Source organism: Mesoplodon mirus (assembly GCF_964341445.2).
Source record: "Mesoplodon mirus genome assembly, chromosome: 9".
In the NCBI taxonomy this organism is placed as follows: Eukaryota; Metazoa; Chordata; class Mammalia; order Artiodactyla; family Ziphiidae; genus Mesoplodon; species Mesoplodon mirus.
This window is the reverse complement of record NC_138985.1, coordinates 21,421,380-21,447,381: the sequence shown is the minus strand read 5'-3', so window position 1 is coordinate 21,447,381 and position 26,002 is coordinate 21,421,380. Positions and strand designations below refer to the sequence as shown.

General features: G+C 42.9%; 1 long non-coding RNA gene across 1 annotated transcript in view; it reads left to right on the top strand.

The window, feature by feature from the left end:
* LOC309810126 overlaps positions 1–26,002 on the top strand; it is a 250,433-nt gene that overhangs the window by 99,034 nt on the left and 125,397 nt on the right. Inside the window, exon 3 of the long non-coding RNA XR_014294947.1 lies at positions 22,295–22,366. This is a non-coding gene — a long non-coding RNA (uncharacterized lncRNA). The remainder of the gene's footprint in view (positions 1–22,294; positions 22,367–26,002) is intronic.

Here is a 26,002-nt window from a genome sequence, read left to right as displayed (position 1 = left end):
CAATCCTCCCACAGACCACTTATACTGGACAGTACTTAGAGATTATACCTAAATATGGGGAGGAATTCAATCGAATGGAATCAATGCCAGAAAATGCATCACCTTATTTGTCCTATTGTACATGGAGCACCAAGGGATAAAGCCAGAGAGTACTGAAATGATTAATCATTGAACTTTAAGAATGTGCTTAGGTGCCATTAGGTGAAAACAGACCCAGAAGCTTAATATTGCTGAAGCTACTCTGTAGATGGTGGGAGAGAGTTTATCAACTCATCTTCTCAGCTTAGTGGCCAGAGGAGAAGATTTAAAGGAGCTTTCTAACTCTAGGTGACCTAGTTTTCTCTTGTCATTTTGGGGGAAATGACTCCTCTTCTTCCTTAGGAAAGCCAGTAGATTTCTCATGTGACTGGAAGGAACCTACAGGAATACACATTTTGCAGTAAATTAGATTGCATTTGGTTGGTGAAAAACACCAAAGAAGCTAACTGTATGGGAACACACAATAGTTTGCAACCTAGAGTTGAAAGTCAATTAACTTTAACCCTCTGCCCCCTGGTTACACAATGAAAGCATGTCCAAAAGATGAAAAGTGGGACGCGTTCAGCAAATATTTCATGATTTGGAGCCTGGTTCTTTGTTTTCATAGACAAGAGCTGGCTAAAACCTTGGAGGAAAGTTACTAAGCAAACATCAACGTAAATGTAGAATTAAACTTACTCAATGGGGCAGATAGATATGAGCCAGTGTGGCAAATCAGAGATAAAGGTAGGTCATTGGAAAGGATGGAGAGTTTGGGGACAAGGGACATTGGTCTGAATACTGTGGACCAAGTGAATCTGGGGCAGAGATCTGAAGAAGTTTGAAGTCTAATTGGAGAGGCTGCAGGGGGAAAGGACTTGGCATAGCTGTGTTAGGCACTGGGATATGTGACCCAGATCCCCTTTCAATGAAGACTCATTGGCCCAGCTCCTGGGAGTGCTGTGGGCCAGCAGCGCTCAGTCGTCAGCTTCTTGAGGGATGTCCCATCTGTAAACAGCTGCTGCCTCCAAGGCTATGCCCCTCCCCAAGGTGGCCCGCATCCAATGACTGATCAGTGTGGGGATCTCGGTTAGCAAATCAGCTGCCATACCATATGAAACCTTAATGATATAAATGGCACCTTTTACACTGCAATCCAGAGGTGGTTAAAGACTTCTGCACAGTGGCAGGTTCATAGAGCAGTGGGTCTGGTTTGCTTGGAGCTAAGGAGGAGGCAGTGTGCCAGAAGGCCACATCTGGAGGCCCAGCAGTGGCCTAGGAGCTTTCTCAGTGACTCTCCACTCATAATGGGGAATGAGTCTGGGGTGCCCTGTGCTCAGAGGGTTCAGAGGGCAGACTTAGGGTGACAAAGATAGGGCAGTCATTTGCTTGCTGGCCAGTCTCGCTCCAAATCTTGGAACAAGTCAGTGTTTTATGACAAGGGTGCTAATTTTAGCTTGAGTGAGTATCTGTGGTTGTTTGTTAATTCAGCATCCAGTAGAATTAAGGAAGGAAACAATGAGTCAGACGCCATTTATGTGCCTCCTCAGCAGTTAGTTTCTTGGAACCAGAGGCAGAAAAACAGATTGGTTTTACAGCCTTCTCATGAATTTTTGGAGATAATTTTTATCCGGTTTGCAATCACTTTTAGGTCTAGTATTTCAAAGCTGTGATGCGTGGGACCTGTTCACTGTCCAGGGTGATGCAGGCTTTGAGAGGGAGTTGCCTTCAAATTTGAACTCTATCAGTGAAGAATCTAAATTGCTTCTGCTCAGGAAACCGGAATTCTACCACCACTGCCTGGGAACCTGCAGATGTAGTGTGTGGTTTTTCATGGCTCTGGGTCTTTCTATTAGGAGAGCCTCTTTGGTCAGCTTTGATCCCTTTCGTGTGCAGCTGCATGATGTTAACAATAAATTGCAACACTAGTCCCTTGGAAGCCAGCCACAGCCAGCTTCAAACTACAACTCTGTTTGCTGCTACCTTCATTTCCACCTGGTTTCCTGCCTTAACTGGTCCTGTGATGAGATCAAGAGAGACTTTAGGAAGACACAGGATGATGAAAAAAAAATTGAAGGATGTTTGCGGCTCTCTCGCTTCTGCAGGAAGTTTAGTAAACAGAGGAATCTTTCTTTGGTTTACATCTAGCTTTTCTTGAGTTTTATTTAATTTAGTCAACATACTGTATTCATCAAGGGGAAAAAAAGGAAGCAACTTCCCAAGACTTGAGCAAGTGGCGGTTTAGTGTCTGAATAATCTGCTAAGGAGGAATGGGGAAACCACGAATAAGATTTTTTAAGGGAGGGACCCGGTGGGTGTGGTAAACATTAGTGCTGCTCTCCAGTATTGCTGGGTCTCCTCTCTTTCTGGGCACTTGGAAGGACTGCACTTTCCTACTCTTTGACCTTCGTGAACATATGATTTACTTTAGTGAATGACATGTGAGAAAAAGTCACGTGTGTTACTTCTGGGTGGAGTCCTTCAAGAGTCAATGCTTCCTTTTCCATGCCTTCTTTTCCCTTGCTATGACAAACACTTGAAATTTCATGATGAAATAGTGGTATCCTTAGATGATTTGGGGTTACTCTGTACCTGGACCCAAGCTCACTACCAGTCACCATTGGACATGCAGTGGGAATGATAAATATTTGTTAAGCCATTGAGTTTTAGTCTTTTAAATTTTTACTTATTACTGCAGCTAACCTAGCCTATCCTAGCTAATCCAACTATTGTGACAGTGATCAGACTCAAAGAAAAGATCTCTTATACTTTGGAATCACAAAATAGAAAAAATGTTTTGGCTCTTCAGTCAGCAAGTCTTGCCCTCTCTGAAATTTTTGTGCCTCACTGTTATATGACAAAGGAGAGCCAAAGATCACCAAACAGTTGAGAATGCCTTCAATGTGAGAGGCTTTGTACATACAAAGCCAACAGGGAAAAAAAAGAACTCAGAAAAAAACTCAGATAAATCATGGAGCAGGAGAAAAAATATATACATATATCATTTATATCTTCAGAAATATAAGAAAGATTGCATCCATGAAACAAAACAAAGTTATATAAAAAATAAGAAAATTTAAAAAAACACTTATAAGTTAAAGACACGATAGCAGAATTTTTTTAAAAAATATTCGATAGAAAGATTAGAAGAGAACTCTCCCCGAATGAAGGAGAAAATGTAGAGACAATAGGAGTAAAAAGGTCAGTCCCTGAGATCCAATCTTTAATTATATGTGTTTCAGGAAGCCTGAACAGAGAGAGAGAAAAGGGGAGGAAATTATCAAAGAAATAACACAAGAAAAATTCTTAGAGTAATGTGTTGGTGAAGTAGGCAACACAATGAATAAAAGAAATACTCCAAGGCACATCAGGATGAAATTTCACAACACCAAGAATAAAACATTCTAAACTTTCAAAAAGTAGGATAAACAGCAAGGTCGTACTATATAGCACAGGGAACTGTATCCAGCCTCCTGGGATAAACCATAATGGAAAAGAATATTTTAAAAAGAATGTGTATATGTGTAAAACTAATTCACTTTGCTGCACAGCAGAGATTGCCACAATATTGTAAATAAACTATACTTCAATTTAAAAGAACTTTTTAAAAGAAAATGCACACACACACACACACACACACGCATAAAGGATGGCAATCAGAATATTGTCACTTATCAAGAGCAATAGGTAACTAAAACCAATAGCACCATGCCCTTAAAATTCTGAGGACAAATAATTTTTAACCTAAAATCCTATACCCAATCAGATAACCAAGTGTTAGTAGAATTATTATCCACGCAATGTCTAAAAGATTATACTTTTACACATTTCTTAGAAAACTCCACATGTGCCACCAAAAGTTACTCCACCCCAGTGATAGTAGCTAGTATTTATATATTTGCTCATTTTTTTGGAATAGTTTGAAAGGATAGGTGTTAACTCTTATCTGAATTTTCAGTAGAGTTCACCTGTAAAGCCATCTGGTCCTGGACATTTTTTGGTTGGGAGTTTTTAAATTACTGATTCAGTTTCATTACTGGTAATCGGTCTGTTTGTATCTTCTGTTTCTTTCTGTTTCGGGTTTGGGAATTGTCTTTCTGTATTTTCTTGTACCTCACTGAGTTTCTCTTAAACAGCTATTTTGAATTCTTTGTCAAGCAAATCATAGATCTCCATGTCTTTGGATTCTGTTTAAAAGATTGTTGTGATTCTTTGGTGGTGTCAAGTCACCTTGATTTTTCATGTTTCCTGAAGTTTTGCATTGCATTTTAAGTAGCAGTCAGTCAACCCCCACAGTCTTTACTAACTGCATTTGGGGGAGAGAGACCTTTTATCAACCCTGTTAGGGATTTTTTTTTTAACATCTTTATTGGAGTATAAATGCTTTACAATGGTGTGTTAGTTCCTGCTTTATAACAAAGTGAATCAGCTATACATATACGTATGTGGAGGCTGTCTCAGACCTTCTGTGGGTATACCCGCTCCGTGCTTCTTGCTCCCTCTTGTGGCAGAATTCTTAAGGTTGTAGGCCTTCTCCGGATCCTGCAACACACCAGGCCCTGGGCTCATGGCCTCTCTTTTGTTTTCTCACACGTGACCCTAAAGCTCAAATGTGTGCTCTCTCCCTGGCCTACAGATAAGCCAGCTTTCTGTGTGTGCTCACTGGCAATCCACCAAGGCCCACTCAGGCCATTGTCAGGAGCACACACAAGGAGCTGGCCACAGGGTGGGTGGGGGTCAGGCATGTGAAGCGCTGTGGGTGCCCAAGGGCCAGTTGGGGTGGATCTGTGGGTGAGGGGCTCCCAGCAGCTGTGGGCTGGCTGCTTGATGGAATCCACAAGGCAGTTAGGATCTGTGTCACTTTCATGTCCTCTCAGAGTTCTATCTGCTGTGCCCCCCACCACTTCCCACCCTCCAAATCATAGAGCTCTTAATTGAGTACTCCAGATGGGGCGAGAGATACATGAGCCCTTTGGAGGTGTCCTGCACAGCTGGGGAAGCACGGTGTCATTCACATACTCTCCCTTTCACCTGTGGGATAAATCAAGGCCAAAGGAAGATCTTCCTAGGCCCTAAACTGTGCCACCTTGGAGTGATGTAGGTAAGGTCAAACTACTCTTCCTACCCTTTCCAGTGCATCCAAACCCTTCCCCCCCACCCCCCCACCCCCGCTCCAGTGGAGTGCTGGGATTTCTCCTCTGGAAACCTGAACTTCCACATAAGCTGTCTCATCAGCGAGTGATTGTCTTAAGCATGTTCACCAGGGGCTCCCAGATCATGACCAAGAGAAGCCAATTCATGGGCCACCACAGCTAGGGTCCACAGCTAGAACCAAGGTCCATCAGCCCATTGGAGGCTGGGACTCCTCCCAGGCCCCTTGGCTTGTGGTACTGGATCCCACAGCTCCCTCAAAGGCACTTTTGTCTGTGGATGGATACTAAATTTTTTTTTGTCGAGGGGTGGGATGAAAATGAGGGATGTCTGGTATGCTGGATGTCTGGTGTGCTGGTATGATGCGGCCATCACCCCCTCCTCTCTTCCTAATGTTTCCTTATCCTAGTGTATAATTCTACACTGACAGCTTTTTTCTTTTGGTACCTTACACATATTTTGAGGGTATAAACACAAACGATGCTAAAAGGAAACAATGCCTTGTTTTCAATGTATTCACTGAAAACATCAATTCATGATACTATGTATAAAATAGATAACTAATGAGAACCTACTGTATAGCTCAGGGAACTCTACTCAGTGCTCTGTGGTGACCTAAATGGGAAGGAAATCCAAAAAAGAGGGGATATATGTATATGTACAGCTGATTCGCTTTGCTGTACAGTAGAAACTAACACAATATTGTAAAGCAACTATACTCCAATAAAAAAAAAAAACAAACACATCAATTCAAAAGCAGAATGGAAATCACCGTGATGGTAGTGGTGAGGTGAGGGTGGGGAAGTCTTACTGGAGCATGCAAAGTTTCCAGGCTCTCACTTTAACCCCTGCTGGATGCTAAAATGCAAGTAGAAAACCACTTATACATCAAGCAAAGGCTTACTCTGTGTGTGTGTGTGTGTGTGTGTGTGTGTGTGTGTGTGTGTAAACATGATTTTTGGAGCACATGCGCATCATTGAGAAATAGTTAGAAATCATGTCCATAGGCAATGTGTGACTGATTATTGAGGGTTTGCGTAGTAGTCCAGAGAGTTTTAGGCTTTGAATGTCAGCATGGGATTCCATTAGAGGTTACTGAGTATGGTAGTGAAAAGATAAATTTTGAGGTTAGGAATATTGGTCTGGGAGTGGTGAGGTTGAAGCTGGAGGGTGAGTGAGACCAGTGGCTGCAGTAATCCAAGGATGAAGCGATGAAGATAAGGACAAGGAGACGGTCATGGATAGAAAGAGAAAGGAGTGGATCCAGAGACATTTCAAGAGGAGAATCTGTTGGACATTGAGGCAGTTAAATGCCAGAGATTCAGAAGAAAGGAGCATCAGTGATGACTCTGAGGGTTCAGTTTTTGACGACTGGGAGAATGGTGGCAGAAAGTTCCCCAGGGTTGGAGTGTAGGACCCAAACAATTAAAGCACATAATTCAATTCACCAGTTACTAGAATGCCTGCTATACAAAACTAATACATATATTACATTGGGAAGAAAACAGGGGCTCAACCCCATGGAAGAGAAAGAAAAAAAACATTAGAAGCTGAAAGATAGGTTTCAGGGCAGTTCAGGGTCGGGATAGGGGGGTTCGATTAAATTAAATGCTCTTACCATCCCTTGAGAAATTACCTAGTACAGCCTGGCAGTTATTCCTGATTGAGGCTGGTCCCACATCTCCAAATGGTGGCAAAATGTATCTACTTGGATGTCCTTTCTCATCCATGGGGCTGGGTGAAACAAACAACCTCCTGGGTTTTTTTTCTGTTTTTGTTTGACTTTGAGAAAAAGGACATGCTCAGGGAACATTTGGTGCCCGCAGAACCTAAAGCATTTGCAGGGGTTGGGACAGGATCACAACTCAGATTTTAAGAGGCACGAATGGCCACTGAACATCGGGCAGCGCTCCTGAATCCCGTGACGGCTCCCCAGCCACCTTTTCTGTCCACAGCCTCGACCTGGTGGCGTGCCTGTGGGTCAGGAGGGACTTCCAGGAAGCCTGTTCCTTTCTCAGCTCCACAGCACACCAGTCAGTTTGGAGGAGAAAAAAAAAAAGAGGGGGAGGGGATTACGGGAGAGACTATGCTGAGAGGAAGTGACACTATGTATAAAAAGAGAATTAGAAGAAAGAAAGAATTGTGTGGATTGGCCATCATTAAATGGAAAGTGTTAAATACTACAGGACCTTGAAAAAATGAGCTTGCTTCTCCATGGCATAGCCTTTCTCTCTGGTTTCCTGTTCGGACCACCCCTCCCCCATGCGTGCCTAGATTGTGTCGGTGGCTTAGGAAGAAGAAAGGTGCTTCCTCACTCAGATCCAGGGTGGCTCATAGTTTTCAACCTGCGTGAGAGCTCTGATGGATTTGTGGTGAATACGTGGAATGCTGTCGAGACAGATTTCAAGTCCAAGTCCGGGTGCCGCAGGGAAGAATCTTGCAATCAGTGAGCCGTGTCTGCTGTGGATGTGGGTAGATCCATCGGCACCTTGCTTGCCCTAAGTTTGCTTTAGACAATTCTCTGAGCAGAGCACACCTGTCCTTTCCAATTCTGTTACCTTCATAACTCGCCTCTCATTGCCCCCATCCTTTTCTTTCCTTCATAAGCCTTTGTGGTGACTCCCAGCGATGAGTTCACTGATCTTCAAGCATCTTCCCACAGATTTCTCAGCCACCAAAACATCTGACACCACCCCACCACCGCCAGGAGTGCTCAGGTTTTACGCTCCCACCAGCTGGCTGGCATGATTTTGAGCTGTGACCATTTGGCCTCAGTTTTGAGGGAGCGGTGGGCCAGTAGGAAAAGGAGAGCAGCTGAGACCTGGGACGTTCGGTCTCTAGGAAATTACTCAGACGTAGGATGGCCCCAATGGGAAGGGCTGGCCGTGCAAATGCCCTCGTCCCAGAGGATTCCAGGACCTCAGCTCTTTCCATGCTGGAATTGATACCAGGTGTGTCCAATCTGGTGATCCACTGGAGAGGTCCGTCAGGCTGCAGGAGGCCCTCAGCTAGCAGCCAGGGACAAGGGATCACAATCTAGCTCTAGGGAGAAGGGAGTCCCAGTAACGTTGACTGATGTGCTGAGCACAATTCGAGTTCCGGCAGGTGTAGGAATGAAACCAGAAACGTCCGTCAGGAGGACACTGGAGGAAGGAAAGGGTGTGGTTCTGAGATGGGGGATGCCCTGGGGATGAAGTGTATGTCGAGGGTAGCGAAATTAATCTCCGCCCTCCCACCAGTTGATGAGAACTGAGCTCCTAACACAGCCCAGGGCTTGCTCAGAAATAAATCAAGTGGTACTCAAAGCGGAGCTTGCACATTAGGGTACCTCTTTTCAGGGGGCTGGGAAGGGCATGCCGATAACTGTATCACGTCTAATCTTGTAGGCTGACATCACCTTTCTACCTGCTGGGGGTAGACATCTCCTATTTTCTACACTAGGGGTTCTCAACCTTGGCTACACACTGGAATCATGTGAAGAGCTTTAAAAAAAAAATAGGGTGCCTGGATTCCACTCCCAGAGTGAGGTGTGGGACCTGGGCGTTAGGATTTTTCAAAGCTCTCCAGGTAACTCACATGTGCCACCAAGGTTGAGAACTACTGGTCTACACCACTTTCCAGGTCACCACCCAATTTTTCACTTCATTACACTGCTGGGAGCAGAATCTGTGACACTCCCCCCCCCTCACCTGCACACGCCTCCCCACAGATCATAAACTCTAAGATAGGTGCTTGAGCCTTGTACTTACCTTGCGTCTTTCCCAAGTCCGAGGTGTTTGCCCCTTAGCTCTCTGGGTTGCATGCTGTTCTTCCCCTGATTTCCTTCATCTTGTGTTACCTGCACCTCCAGCCAACCTATCTCTGTCCCAGCCTTCTGGACCCAACCAGCTCCAGCCATGCCTGCTGCTTCAGCTTCTTCTACCTCTGGAATCACAGAAGTGATCACTTTTGTTTCCACATCATTTGCATAAAATTGCCATAATTCTCTACATGTTCATCGCTTCCCTTTCCCTCTCCATCAGTGTGCCTGCAGAACAGATCAAAACCAAAGGGATGAGTTTTCAGCACAGACATGACTTAAACAGCAGCTGAGTGGACTCAGTTACCTTTCAGTTTCCTTCCAGCTCTCACATTCTTTGATACGTTGCAAATAGGGTAAAAATGATCATCATCATCATCAACAATCATCAATGTCATCATGTGGACTCAGGGGGAAGGCAGTATTTAAATTAGAAAAAAAAAAGCATACGATATTTCCAAACTGCATTTCTTTCATGTATTAAAGTGTAATTGACACTTGTTGTTAACAAACTATTACCAAATTCAGGAAGGAGTTTATGCAGTTTATGTACCAATTCCTTAAGATATATAACAAATTTGAAAAATAACTCTTAGGAAGGAGGACACTCAGGTATCACTATGAACAATATGATCAGACCTAGAAAACAAGAGGATCGACTGAAAATATTTTTAGAATTAATGATCGTTGTGTGGTCAGATTAAAAGGAAGATGTAGAAATGGAAACAGGAAAATGACTAGCAGCTAGATGGCTGAAACATCCTTTAAAAATCTTATTTATGCATTAAGTTGGCTTTGGACACCCCCTCCTTAACAATAGAGAAAAAATAAACTTTGGCCACATCTACATTAATGACTTTTATATTGTAAATATTGCGCTAGAAGAATGTAACTATTAAAAACCATCTTTCCTGATTTTGCAATATACACAAATATCAAATCATTATGTTGTACACCTGAAACAAATATAATGTAATATGCAATTATCTCTCAATTAAAATAAAAGACATCTTTCTTTAGGCAGCATTTCTGAGGTTGAGAGTAGGTTGAACTAAGGGGAGGGCTAAAATTCAGCCAGTGTGCAGTAGTCTGGCTCTCCAGTGCCCCAGCCCTATCCCTTCTCTGGGACTTCCCTCCTGGCTTCACTATTACCCAGTAACTGAAAAGTTAAAGGTCTACACAGCAGAGGCCAGCAGAACCCTGGGCTGACCCCATTACCACCTTTCTGCACTGCACTCCTGACTAAGGAGACATATGGGATGGGGCCCTTGCTTATTTGTTTTGTGTAGAATCTAACAAGTGATTCTATTCAAGGACCACAGAACTCCCACACAAGCATCCTCTCAGTTTCTCAAGAAGATCAATTATTAAACACTGGTATTATGACTCAGCCAGAGAAAAAGGGCTCCATTCATCAGCTTGTGTTCACTTTTTATTTTAGTTTAATGAGTATTTGCTCAGGATCCAGGTTTCATCTGTTTGTAAATTGACCTTATTATTTTTTAGCACTATTTTATATGTTGAAAATAGTCTTAGGGCACTTTGTAGCTTTTAGGGCAATTTCGCTTCCCATTAAAATATAAGGACCATCTTCTAGTTTTCATTTTATGAAGGCAAAAGCATACAGATGTAAGAAGTGTCTATGATTCATATTCTTATTGCTCCATGAATTCTTGGGAAATGACAAAATGCTTTTTGGATAGCAGGTAAGAGGGGCATTTTATAGTCAGAGGAAGGCACTCCTATATCGATGCATCGTTCATAACGGTCAATAGTGTGCTGGTGCTTATATTGGCCGAAAGCATATTGATTCCTACTTCATCCATCCTCCCTCTCTGATCTATGAAAACTGAAATTTCTCATTAGGCCACGAGGTGGCAGATTAATTGCAGGAGAACAAAACAAAACAAAACAAAACAAACTAGTACGAAAGCAATAGAGAATGTCTTCAGCTAAAGCGCTATAAAGAAATATCCTGCCCCTACCTTATCAGTCCCCATGTGGTAGACCTCTCTGCTCAGAGGTTACACCTGATAAAAAACCCAGTGGTTTGAAGGCCTTTCTTAAGTAACTGCTTTACTGTTCCTTTCAAAGAACAAAACAAGACACAAAAGTCTCCGCCCACTTTATACTGATCTTCCCGAACACACAGCTTGTCTGAGCCCTACCTCGCAGGGGCTTCTCATGGCGGCTCCAGATATGACTCCCGGCACTCAGGGGTATTCAGCCCTCTGTCCTTGTGCGTCAGTTGGATTATTTACAATGGTGTCTTCCTTGTTCGTGCCCCGAAGCACTGTCATTGTTGATGCACTGCCCACCTTGGCGGGTCTTGGTGTCCTCTGTCATTTCCGTGAATCCCACGACTGTTCCCCTGGCCTCCCTGACTCCAGTCTCTTCCTCTTGCAACCCTCTGCCACCAGAGTCACCTTTCGAGACCTCAGAATGGACCATGTCACTCTATTGCTTAAAAGCCCACCTCACTGGGGTGGGATCAAAGGCAAACTCCAAGACACAGCACACAGTGTCTTTCCAACCTGGCCCTCAACCAGCCTTACAGTGTGTGTAAGAATGTAACACACACACACACACGTGTTCATTTAACAACACAGATGTATTTTGGCTGTCTACCAAACATGCCTTTTTTTTAGGTCTCTGAGTTTGCATACTCTGATCCCTCTATCCAGAATGTTCTTCCCTGCCTGTGTCTGGCAAACGCCCAGTTCTGTACGCCTTGCTTGATGCTCTCGGGAGGACCTGTGGTGCTCCTGCCTGTCTGACGTTGGCACCCTGTGCTGAGCCTCCTCCAATGGAACTCATATCATTGATACCATCAATGGTATATCATACCATTGATATACAAAGGATAGGATTTTACATCTGGCTTTCCCATTTAATGTAATCTCTTTGTTCAGACAATGGAATAAATGGTGGGTAGAATGTTATTTTACAAATACATTTCCAGAAAGCATCAAGGGAGAAGCTACAGGGTCTTGTCTGGCACACAGACCAGCCTATAAGGGAGTGGATGCGAAACAATGGCTTTGGTGCAGAAAGTCACTGGTTGGAAAAAATATTACTGATACCTCCCTTGACAGGGAACCTGGGGCCAGGGAGGATGAGTAGAATGTCTTCCAGACAGCCAGAGAGGGGACCAGGCTCCAGGGGTGGGGAGAGCCATGGAAGCGAGCTCCCGTATTCTACTCAGCCAGGGAGTATGGAGATTGAATTCATTCCACAGCAAAGCTGGCCCTCCCCACGTTTTCCAAACGCTCCTGCTTTCCATCCCTCTGCCCTGCCTTGTCTTCTCCAAGATGCAGGGCCTACATGCCTGCATCTTTCATCTTAATTAGAGAGGATTTTCCCGAGGGTTCCCAGCCCTGAGGGTTCTTAACAGCTATCATTCATTGTCTCTTGAGCTAACTGCAGAATGTTTTGAAATGTCTGAGGGCAAAACCTGGACAAACACGCCGAGTTAAGCTGACTAGTCATTAGAAAATCAAAACATATGCTACTGTGGGCCCCTTTTACTCTACCGAGGGTCTGTAATCTTTTCAGAAGTTTCCGTGGTAACAGCTGTTCATTTTAGTACTAAGTAACCCCGTGTGTGTGACCATCAGTGGGCATATGTTTGGTTCCATGCCCATTATAATCTTAATAGAAGGAAACATCAAAAACCCAAAATTTAACGAACTGTTAACCTATTTAGTGTGCTGATTATCCCACGGTGAATTATTCAGATCCTTAGTTTTTCCTTTTTGCTGCTCATTTTAACAAAACAAATCTTGAGCATGGAGTAAAAAAAAAGAAAAGAAAACGTTTCAGCCCTGACTCTGTCTTTCGACTTGGGTAACTTTGGCTAAGTTATGTAACATCTCTGAGCCTTAGTTTCCCCATCTGAAAAATGGGGGTAAGACCTGCTTTGCACACCACAGGGGGAGGCTGTGAGGCTCATAAGGAGAAACTTTCTTTTTTTAATGCTCTAAAAAGTATCTTAAGAAAAGAGAAATTTCCTGGCTTGTTAGTACTACCACCAGGAGGGGACTTAAAAAAAAAAATAAGAAAGGAGATGGAATCAAAATATCTACCTGGTAGCTTATCTCGATGAGAGGAGATAAAAATTACTGTCTCCAGCGAGACGCTGGGATTATCGGTGGCTTTTTCTTCGACCTTTCCAATGTGTTTTACGTAAAGCAAGATCAGAAGGGAAAGTTCTGAACCTGAAGGAAGAACAAAGACTTGGCATTAACCTGTGTAAGATCAACCACAGAGGAAGAAGTGATTTGTAAAACTGAGCCCGTCTACTCTATTCTCAGGCCGGCTTCCCCTCTCCCAATAGGTCTCACCACCTCTAAAAAATCATTTTATTCTGTAGAAAATGTAAATTCGTATCTTTTGTTCATTCAGTGTTGAGCAGTTGTATGTTCTCATGCCAGTAATTTTGCGAGTGGGGCTGTGTCGTTGTGTAGGTGACGCAGGACTCAGTCTGGAGAGTTAGAGCCGCCCTGCCCTTCCTCCTGAGCGGTGCCAGCGGTGGGGACAGAGCTGAAGGGTGACCAGGAACACATCACGCTGGGACTTCACGCCCTGCAGGAAGGCATTCTTGGGCAGAGATCTTGAGAGACTGCCAAGTGCAGAGCGGGGAGTCCAGAGTCCGCAGCTCCCCAGCCAGGACACGGAGGCCACGTGTGGGTGGGTGGTCCCTCCCACCTCAGACTTTGGCAGATTCTGCCGATTCATCCTCACACAGCGGAATTCTTTCGGGCGTGGGGATGGGGGGGTGGGGACACCCTACACTGTGTGACACAGACAGGGAGCCCGGTAGAAGTCCCAGCAGCGCTCCAGAGCTGTGGCCTGAGTGCAGGCTTTGTCCACATCCCGCCTTCTCCACCTTGGCACCAGGAGAGGAGCCTGGAGCCATGTAGCCGGGGAAATGGGGATGAGTAATGGGTTGAGGGTGGTCTTGTTACATTTTGCTCTTTTCCTCCCCATTGAGAAAGCTGTTTCATGAAATACATTCTTACTTCACAGAGAAAGGGATTCCTGTGGGTTGAGTATAAATGTAGTTTGGGACTTCTTAGCAGGTTCCAGGGAAAAATTAACATCCACTGTTCAAGGGAAAACACAGATATCCCCCGCCCCAAGCTAATGGGTTCTCTGGGAATTTCCACCATCAGAAGGCACTTCCGTGGAGAACTCTAGCCTGGAGACGCGGGTGCCCCTCACTGTGCAACGCGACATATGTGCAGACGTTGTGCTTTGTTTCTTGGTTTTTCTCCAGTAAGAAAGTCTGGATTCGAGATATGTGGAGGAAAGGGGAAGCTGAAGGTTCCCAGCAGCTTTGAGCACTGCTCATTTCCAAGTAATTAGTGGGTATCAACCTTACCTTGCAGCTCCCCATGCTTTAGGACTTAGCTTCCATCTCACCTTCTGACTGCGGGCTAGCTGACCCTCCACTCATGGCTTCCCCTTCCTGGACTGTGAGCGGATGAGGACAGGCTCTATCTTGGGCAGTTATATCCCCCAGTGGCTAACATAGTAGGAGCTCAGTGTGCATTTGTGGGATGAGTGAATGAATAAACGAGTGGGTTTATTTTGTCCCTTATTGTGGTCTACTGTAATTGCCCATTTTCTTGTCTGTCTCCACCACCAAACTGGACGTTGTGTTAGGGCAGGAGCTGTCTGCCTTGTTCACCAGGACTGTGTGTCCCAAAGGCAAGGGTAAGTGCCAAACCATAGTATATAAAGTATGGAAGGAAGCAAGGGACGGGAGATCCTGATCCTCTAAGAGTCTGTCCTTTAGTTGGGGAAGACAGATTAGCACCTGGAATAACCTGAGAATGACAGTGGGCTACACTGATATCTGTGACAGTTCAGAGGGTGCCAGATGCCCACAGAAGGAAAGCTGGTGCGAGTTGGAAATGGGTTGCCTGGGACTGAGAGGACCAGAAGGCTCTGCCCCGGGAAAGACTGGCCAGGGGACCGACTAGGTGAGCAGAGTTTTGTGGGGAAAATACTGGGAGTTGGGAGGTTTCTGAAAGGAAGGGATGCTTTGCTAACTGAGATCTGAGTTACCTGGGCTTAGGTTGTAGACAGGGAATGATTGGAGGTGAGTGAGAGTTCTAGGGCCCCTTTCCCCAGCCTCACTGTCTGGAGCTGGGCTGCCATCAAAGCAGGGGGAATCCGGTCTCCCAGACAAGCCTGTCTTGGCAGGCAAGGCAACCACAGTGACACCTTTTCTAGTCAACTCGCTTCCAGCTCTCTCATCTTTAGGCACTTGACAAGAGCTTTGCATGAAAGATTCACTCAAACCAGAAGTAACAGCTTTTTAGTGGCAGGAGAATTCACTAGACTTGTAGTTGGATCAGCAGACAGAATCCTCTGAGTGATGGAGTGCAAACCCAAAGGGAAAGTGAGATCAGAGAACATATATGTTGGTCTCCGCCCCTGGTTCCTGGCAAAGAATCCCTGACCCTTGTCATTTACTGAGCGATCAGAGCACTAAGAGCATCTCTTGTTCTAATATTTGGTCTTTGACCCCAATTCCTGACACAGGGCTTCTGAATCCCTTGTAAATGCCTAATTTATGCAACGGTGATGATTCCTCCTTAATCCATATGTACTAAAGTTTCACCAGTGAAACAGTGTTTCAAATTCCCTTTGTGTTACATTAGTCACTCCCGCCCCAGTACATATTCACGTGGGGAGTGATAAGGTAACCATGTCCTTTGGAGAACTGACCTCCAATGCTAACCCCCTCGCAGAGTTTATTTTTGATTAGATGATATCTACCCATCAAATAATAACAAACCATCTCTCGGATTTGAATTAAAACGGATGTACCCACCTATACTTTACACAGTGCCCATGCTGAAATATTTAAAAGTAAATTACAGACAGCACAACACACAAGATTTGTGAACATTTCTGAGTTTAGAGAGACTTGACATTATTGTGCATTCATGGATGGGGGTCTTCTTGGCAATGAGGAGAGGTTGGCACCTGAGTGCAGAGACACCAAAACCGGCTGACTCAACCGCCAGGGTGTCCAGAACCTCTCCCTACTCCCCAGCCCTCATTCTCCTTAGTTTCTGCCTTATCCTCTTATGTCCTGAATTTTTTTAACAGCTCTTAGCCAATCTCCCTGACTCAAGTATTTTTCTCATCACTCTCCTCCCTTCCCCCAGGCAAATCCATTCTTTCATGACCATTCATGTATTCTCTCTTAAAACAATCTGATATGGAACTTGATGGTTTAAAACCTTTTCAGTGATGTTCCCACTCTCTACAGAATGAACTCCAAACCTCTTAACTCCTTAGCTTGGCTTAAATGCCCTCCATAAATTACACCCACCCACCCCCCGTAACCTCACAACCTGCCACCTCCTTTAACCTCCGGCTTTACTGTTGACATTTGGATCAGGATGGAATGTTTAGGGTTACCATCCTGCCCACTGCATCTTGTTCATGCCTCAGTACCTTCCCATGAGATGTTCTCTCTTTTTCAGACTCACCCCTCCCCATGTAACCAACCCCTACTTATCCTGTAATAATTTCTCAGGATGCAAGAGTAACATACAAAAATCAATTGTATATCTATGAGCAGTGACTAATTGAAAATTGAATTAAAAATCACAGGTCGTTTGTAATAGCATCAAAAACAAAGTGTTTACCAATAAATTTAACAAAATATATACAAGTCTTATATATTAGTAGCTATAAAACCTTGATGAGGAAAAAGACCTAAATAAATGGAGAGGTATCTTGTGTTCATGGATTAGAAGACTCCGTATTGCTAAGACATTAATTTTTCTGAAATTGATTTATAGATTACATTCCCAATCAAAACCCCATCAGTCTTTCTGTGTATCTTGATGAACTGATTCTAAAATGTACATGGAAACTCAATAGTTCTTGAATAGCTAAGCAATTCTGAAAAAAGACAAAGTTAGAAGGTTCACATTACCTAATTTCAAGGTTTTTTTTATAAAGGTACAGTAACAAAGACACTGTCACACTGGCCTAAGGACAAATCATAGTTCAATGGAGAAGAATAGAGGGTCCAGAAATAGACCTTCACATAAATAGTCAATTGATTTTGACAAATGTGACAAGATAATTCAATGGATAAGCTGGGAAAACTAGACAGCTACATGTAAAAGTATGAGATTAGAACACTCCCTAACACTATACACAAAAATAAACTCAAAATGGATTAAAGACCTAAATGTAAGGCCAGACACTATCAAACTCTTAGAGGATAACATAGGCAGAACACTCTATGACATAAATCACAGCAAGATCCTTTTTGACCCACCTCCTAGAGAAATGGAAATAAAGACAAAAATAAACAAATGGGACCTAATGAAACTTAAAAGCTTTTGCACAGCAAAGGAACCCATAAACAAGACCACAAGACAACCCTCAGAATGGGAGAAAATATTTGCAAATGAAGCAACTGACAAAGGATTAATCTCCAAAATTTACAAGCAGCTCATGCAGCTCAATAACAGAAAAACAACCCAATCCAAAAATGGGCAGAAGACCTAAATAAACATTTCTCCAACGAAGATATACATACTGCCAACAAACACATGAAAGAATGCTCAACATCATTAATCATTAGAGAAATGCAAATCAAAACTACAATGAGATATCACCTCACACTGGTCAGAATGGCCATCATCAAAAAATCTACAAACAATAAATGCTGGAGAGGGTGTGGAGAAAAGGGAACCCTCTTGCACTGTTGGTGGGAATGTAAATTGATACAGCCACTATGGAGAACAGTATGGAGGTTCCTTAAAAAATGGATAAGAGGGCTTCCCTGGTGGCGCAGTGGTTGAGAGTCCTCCTGCCGATGCAGGGGACACGGGCTCGTGCCCCGGTCCGGGAAGATCCCACATGCCGTGGAGCGGCTGGGCCCGTGAGCCATGGCCGCTGAGCCTGCACGTCCGGAGCCTGTGCTCTGCAACGGGAGAGACCACAACAGTGAGAGGCCCATGTACTGCAAAAAAAAAAAAAAAAATTGGGCAAAAGATTTGAACATTTTAAAGGGGATTTATATACAGTATAGCAAATAAACACATTAAAATGTACAATATCATCAGCCATCAGGAAACTGCAAATTAAAACCACAATGAAATACAACAGTACACCTGTTAGAATGGGGGGAAAACTGAGAATACGAAGTGTTGGTGGGGATGCAGAGCAACAGGGACTCTTATAAGCTGCTGTTAGGGAAGCAAAATGGTACAGCCACTTTGGAAAACTGATTGGCAGTTTTTTGCAAAGGTAAATATATACTTACCATGAGACCCAAGCAAGTCCACTCCTAGGTAATTATCCAAGATAAATAAAAGCTGATGTTCAAACAAAAACCTGTTCATGAATGTTTATAGCAGTTTTATTCATAATGATCAAAAACTGGAAACAATCCAGATGAACCTCAGCTGACAAATGGATAAACAAACTTGCAGAATACTAGTCTGCAATCAAAAGGAATGAACCCCTGACCCATATAGCAATATGGCTAGATTTCAAATGTGTATGCAGTTACATAAATAATATATATATAAGATATATAATTTTTGGTTTTTTGATATTGAACTGCATGAGCTGCTTGTATATTTTGGAAATTAATCTGTTTTGCTACACATTTATATGACAAGTACTAGTATGTATAGAAAATGAAGCATTTATTGTAGTATTGTTTAAAATACCAAAATAGGGCCTCCCTGGTGGCGCAGTGGTTGAGAGTCCGCCTGCCGATGCAGGGGATACGGGTTCGTGCCCCGGTCTGGGAGGATCCCGTATGCCGCGGAGCGGCTGGGCCCGTGAGCCATGGCCGCTGGGCCTGCGCATCCGGAGCCTGTGCTCCGCAACGGGAGAGGCCACAACAGTGAGAGGCCCGCATACCGCAAAAAGAAAAAAAAAAAAAAAAAAAAAAAAAAAACCAAAATATCAGAAACATCATAAATGTCCATCACTAGTTAATATATATTGTTTGTAATACCAAAATATTAGAAACATCATAATGATCAATAATTACATTAATATATGTAACATATAATCTATATAACATTATACAGCCATTAAAAGAATGCCACATGCTTATATGGAAGGATCTCTAATACATATATGCATAACACAGATGATGAATATACATGTATGTATTTGTATAGACAATGTCTGGAAGTATATACTAGAAGTTGTTAATAGTAGCTATCTGTTGGGAAGAAAATTGATTCCTGGAAAATAGGTTGATAGGAACATTGTATACTATTTTCTTCCTTTAAAAATTTTATTTATGTTTACTTTTTAACTTTTCATTTTGAAAAATTTTCAGGCTTAGAAAAAAGTTGCAAGAAAACAAAAAATTCTTGTATCTTTTCAAACTTTACATCTTATATAACCACTGTACTGGAAATTAACCTTAATATAATACTATGAACTATTTGCAGACCTTCTTTGGATTTCACCAGTTGTCCCACTAGCGTCCTTTTTATGTCCCAGGATCAAGTTTTCATGTTGCCTTGATCTATTCCAATCTAGGATAGTTCTTCAGTTTTTCTTTGTCTTCCTTGACCTTGATGAATGCTTTCCAGTTATCATGTAGAACACACTCAGTTGGAGTTTGTCTAATGTTTCCTCCTGATGAAGTTCAGGTAATGCATTTTTGGCAAGAATATCACAGAAGCAGTTCTGTGTTCTTCTCAGTGCATCGTATCAGGAGGCACATGATGTCAATATGTCTCATTACTGGTGAGCTTGACTTTGGTCACATGGTTAAGTGAGTTTTCTGCCCTACAAAGTTGTTGTTTTTCCCTATTTTGTGGGGATATACTTTGAGGATATGCAGTTTTTTTCTCAGTATATTTACCCCAGTAATTTATAACATCTGTTAGTGATTCTTGTCTGCAACAGTTAATACTGTAGTGTTTGCAAATTAGTAACTTCTGCTTTTATCATTCCTTCTACACTTATGAATTGGAATTCTGCTGTGAGAGTTTTCCTTCCCCCATCAGTTGCTTATTTACTTATTTATGTCAGTATGGAGTTATGGATATTTATTTTATTCTGTGCATTATAATCTCTTACTATTGTCATTTATTTTCTTGCCAATATTATCCCAGATTTGATTCCTGGGAGCCCCTTGGAGTTGGCCAGTGTGTCCTTTGACCTGTCCCTATCATATTTGGAAAATGTCCTCACTTTCTGGCATCACAAGATGGTCTAGGCTCATCTTGTACATGCTGTGTCCAGGCCTGGAATCAGCCATTTCTCCAAGGGTTTTTTTTTTTTTTAATGAGAGAATAGTCACTGAATGTGCTCGTTGGGGCTAGAGTGTCATTGCTTCTAGTCCCTTGCAGCAGACAGAGTGGAGAATATAGATACACATATACACACGTCTATGTCTATTTCTGTGTCCGTCTATCTGCAAATGTGTATATCTGTGAGGTCTATATGTGTACATCGAGTTCATATTGATCGCGAGTTCCTGTTGATATGTCTAATTCCATTCCCACAGCACAGTTTATTCTAGTCTTCCCTCTATTCACAGTTATAATCTTTCTACTACAGTGAGAACTTGGCTTTCATTATTCATGCTATTTATTTGACTTATTTACTCAACCCTAGAATACTCAAAATAGCTTCAGAATTGCTAATCCACACTTCCGGGAAAAACAAAATTACTACGTAGAGTATGTAATGTTTGTGTACCGTTCTTTTTTACTTTAGCCTTACAAAAATAGCCAAAATACTCTTTTCCAGAGTTATTTAAGTTAGTTCCTTTTTTCCCCACCCCCTTCAGTTTTTCCTTTTTAACTTTTCATTTTCAAAAAATGTCAAACTTAGAAAAAAGTTGCAAAACATATCAAAGAATTCTTATATCTTTCTTAAATAACTACAGTATGGGAAATAATGTTATTCATTTGTAATAGAGTTAGGTTCACTTGTTGCTATTATTCATATTTTATTTGGGGTTCCCCACACCATATTTTGATGATACTTTCATTTTGATTTTATTTAACAATTTTTTTGGCATGTGGAACATTATTATGATTCTGAAAGTCAGAACTTTACAGAAAGGTATACTCAGAGATATATAACTCCCCTTACACTGTGTTTCAGTTCCTGCATTTTATTTACTTTGTTCGTGTCTACGCTCTCTAGGTAACTGATCCTGATTTCAGGTTTATTCTCCCTGTATTTATTTTTGCCTACGTGAGCAAATACATTTATATTTTCTCATTTCTCCTTCTTTCTGACATCAAAGGTAGCATATTAGTACAGACACTCTTCTGCACTTTCCTTTTTCCACTTAACAATACATCCGGGAACTCTCTCCATATCAGTTCACTGAGCTCTCCCTCATTTATTTATCCAGCTGCATAGGACTCCACTGTGTGGATGTATCTTGTGCATTCCACTGATCTCCCACATTTGGGCATTTAGGCTGTCTTCAGTGTTTTGTAATTAACAGTAATGCTGAGATGAATAAACTTGTGCAGATGTGTTTTTCTGATCTTGGGACTATCTTCAGGATAAATTCCTAGAAGTAGGATTTCTGGATCAAATGCAAGTCTATATGTAGTTTTGTTCAATCTTGCCAAATCTCCTTCCATTCAGGTTGTACCAATTTGCTGCCACCAATGTATAAGAACGTGTTTCCCAACAGATTTTGTTGTCATGCTTTTTAAATTTTCATCAGTTGGGTAGGTGAGAAACGGGATGCCATTTGTGAAATATACCATAACATTTTAAGTTACATGTCTCTAATAATGACAGTTTGGACATCTTTTAATATGTTTAAAGGAATATACGCATACGTTTTGTGAATTGTTTGTTCATGTCTTTTGCTCATTCTTCTATCAAGTTTTTGGTTCTTTGCCCCTCAATGTCTAAGAGGGTTTTTTTTTTTAACATTAGAACTATTAACCCCTTCTCTATGATATATGTTACAAATTCTTCCTTTCTTTTCTTTTTCTTTTTTTTCTCCAGCTTTGTTTTCTTTTTTTTTTTGCCCACACTGTGTGGCTTGTAGGATCTTAGTTCCCCAGCCAGGGATTGAACCCGCGTCCTCAGCAGTGAAAACGAGGAGTCCTAACAACTGGTCTGCCAGGGAATTCACAAATTCTTCCTTTTGAATTTTCTACTGCACGCATATAATACTTAAAAAATTTGTAAAGTACACAGGAACATATTTTGTAGTGTCTGAAAGAAAAGAAGAAAATGTGGCACGTTGCAGGTTGGGAGTGGTTTTACTGCAGTTCTTAGTGGTTTTACCTCTCTTGGTCCTCACGATTTCGACTTCATTTGTCCTAGGACCCCCCAGTAAAGCAACAGAAGTGTGCCACCTGGGAGGCTGGGTGAATGGCCAGGTCTGAGCAACTGAAGGTGAGTCCAGACCGCTGCTCCTGTCTCTCTCGGCACATGTGCCTGTGTGGTGTCACCAGTTCCAGGAAATAAATGGGGAGTTACACGCATGACTTATTTTTCTTTCTCGTGGTCTCTGAGTGCTCCAGTAAAAATTTCAGGACTGCTGATCTCAGAGGCCTGTCAGAGCCTCTCTTCTAAATATAAATGCAGAGACACTAAAAATAAACAGTGCTAAAGGTGAGTTTCATGGTTCCTGAAATGTCAGTATGGGGAGGGAATAAACTTAGCTCTCAAGGAGCCAGGAAGGAACACGTGGGCACCCGCCTCTAACCAGGCTTTCACCAATGAGGAGGGAAACTGGCTGAAGGTTGCTGAATAGCTGGAACGTTTTAATTTTTGCTTAAGTTGTGCTGAGGTCAGGACAGCAGGGAAATCGTTCTTCCATCGTCTGATATTTTTGTAGCAAGGTCCTTAAGTACAGACAGTCCACCAGAAAGGAACTGAGGCACGGTGAGCCCACTGCACCAAACCAAGGCTGAGAGAATGCAATGCTGAATCTCAACCATCAGAGAATGAACAGGGTATTTGGACAGTGCAGAGTGCATAGAATCACAAGTCAGCCAGGAGAGACGTGTACCTGGCATGGTGTCTGTCCACCAGCACGCCGTTAATACGTGTGTGAATAAATGAATAAGAAGGTATCCTATACCTCCTTGCATAATTTTTAAGGATCCGAAGGCTGGTGTTAAAGGCTGTAAGGGTTCAGGTGAGAAAGGCAAGGCAGAGGATGAAGGACAGTAAGACTCCAAAACAGATACTCTGAGGTAGGCCAGTGGGTGAGTCTTAGGAAAGCCTCTGCCAATACCCAACTGCACAAAATACAACAGGTGACAACAGCAGCCGATAATCCAAGGCCCACTTGGCACACAGTGCCCATACCTGCACACCAGATCAGGCCCTGCCAACACCTATGCCAACTGCCCAATGGGGAAGAAAGCCATTTACTGCAGGTGATAGCAGACATTTGAAAACCCAAGTTATATAATCACTTAGGCAGAGGCAATATCATCTTCCAACACATAGAATGTGGCCAGGATACGTATATGATCTCAATGTTACTGTAAGAAATATTTTCCGTGACCACTCCTGACCTCCCCACTCTTCAAACAAATACACCCTGTATAGACAACGGCAGACATTCTTTGAACAGGCTGTATTCACCTACTCTTCCATGCCTTTCTCTATGCTGTTCACCTTGCCCGTAATACCATGCGTTCATTTATTCAGGAACCATGATTTGTTCACCAATTGTGATTGACTTTTTTATTGAAGTATAGTTGATTTACAGTGATTCAGGTGTACAGCAAAGTGATTCAGTTATGTATATATATTGAATGTAGTTTCCTGTGCTGGACAGTAAGTCCTTGTTCTTTATTTATTTTATATATGGTAGCTGTGTATCTGTTAACCCCAGACTCCTAATTTATCCCTCCCCCCACCTTCTTCTCCCCTTTGGTGACCGCGAGTTTGTTTTCTTTTTTTTTTCTTTTTAATCTTTATTGGAGTATAATTGCTTTACAATGGTGTGTTAGTTTCTGTTGTACAACAAAGTGAATCAGCTATAAGTATACCTATATCCCCATACCCCCTTCCTCTTGAGCCGTCTGTGAGTCTATTTCCATTTTGTAAATAAGTTCATTTGTATCATTTTTTTAGGTGCCACATATAAGTGATATCATATGATCTTTGTCTTTCTCTGTCTGATTTTCTCTGTCTCATTTTTTGTTAGTTTGCCCGTTTATTGATTGCCAGTTATGTCCTGGGCCCTGTGCTAGGCACTGGGGATATTGTGGTGAACACAACAGACATGGTGCCTGCCCTCTTGGGAGAGAGAGCCCATAAACAAAAAGAAATAAATATTTACTTACACACTGTGATAAGTGCTAAGAAGAAATGAATCTGCTGGCAGAGAAAACACCAGATGGCACTGAGTATGGAGAGGGTGACTAGGAGAGGCCTCCTGGGTACCCATCCTGTGAAGCGCTTCTTCTTCACCCCACACACCCACCCCACTCAGTCACATTTCTCTGCTGCAAAGTCATTTGCTTCTACTTTTGACTTGACACCTCTCTTTTGTAGTTGGTTGTTTCTATATCCAAGACTCTGTTTCTACATTAGTTCTCTCAGTGTGAGGAAGAGAAGGAGGAGGTCACATGGGGTTTGGGAATCCAAAGGGCTGACTGTAAATTACAGCCTTCCACATGAGCTCTGGGATACTTGGCGAGTCATCTAATTTCGTGATTTTAGTCCGGGTTCCTTAGAAGCAGAGCTGGAGGTGTAAAGGCTTGTGTACAGGTAGTTTGTTTGGGAAGAAACCCCAGGGAGTAGAAGTGATGGATGGAAAGTGAAACGGGAAAGAGAGAGGAGACAACACAAGGATGCGCTGTTGAGCTGGTCACCACTGTAGGCGCTGGGCCCGTGGGCCCTGGGAGGAGCCCTGGGAAATGGGTCTCAGGTGACTGAGATGAGCGCTTATCTGTTGGCCTACCTGCCACTGACTGGGGAGCCCACATGAGGACCGATGCCTCTCCATTCCTGTTTCACAATATATGAGCTTCCAGTAGATGCCGCCAGTTCCCCATCTGGGGTGTCAGAGACAGCTAGGGCAGGAAGCAGGAGTGCAGGCCCAAGGCCAAATGCTGCCCAGTTGTACCTGAGTGAAGCCCAGCAGTCCCTGTGCAGAGCTGCTTGATGAGGCAGTGACTGGAGGAAGAGGGCAAAGGAGAAGGTTTAAAATTGAGACATCTGATACCCTCACCTAGGAAAGAGTCAGGGCAACAGTAGTGCCGGCCTCTTAGGCACATGAGAGTTAAATGAGATGCTCCACGTGGAAGTGTTCTGTAGCCTGCAGACATCATGCAAACACTGGCCACCACTGCCGTTACAGCGAACTCTGATTTATACCTGCAGGAGAGCACCTGATGCGCAATTAAACAAAAACCAAATGTGAGTCAGGTGAATAAGTACAGGGAATAAGGGGGTGTGAATATAGGGGTCCCAGGATCTTTACCCAAGGTTCCTACCTATATGAGATGAACGCATATATTTCACTCAGTCCTGGTCCCTTCCACATTCAGTTAGATTCGAATGAAGCAAATGGTGGCAGGAGAGAGATTTTGAAAGTAGCTGATTTGAAAAATGCATTGAGGTCATGCCCTTGGGAGAAGAGAGCTGGACAAGGTTTATTTGCCTGTGAAATAGCTTTATTTGCCTACGAAATGCAACCCCATGAATGGGCTTCATTTCCTTTGGTTTTGTCTAGTGTCTGACAAAAAACTCAAATGGAATTTGGTTGAGAAATCATTTGGAACTGGAAGATAGGGTTCGCTCTGTCTTAAAAGCTTATAAACCCTGGAGAAAGCAGAACAAGGCAAATGACATTCAGATATAAGCAATAAAGCAAGCCTAGCATGTTGCCATGGTCAGTGTTCACACATGATCACGGATTAAGTGGATTGAAGTCAGGCAGTACCAACCTGGGAAGGTTTCGTTTCATTGCAACTTCATTTCAATTAGCACTTGCAGACCCTGCAATAAGCAGAGCCTGGACTGTGCTGGGCAATGGGGCTGCAGGGGTGGTGAGGGCAACAGACA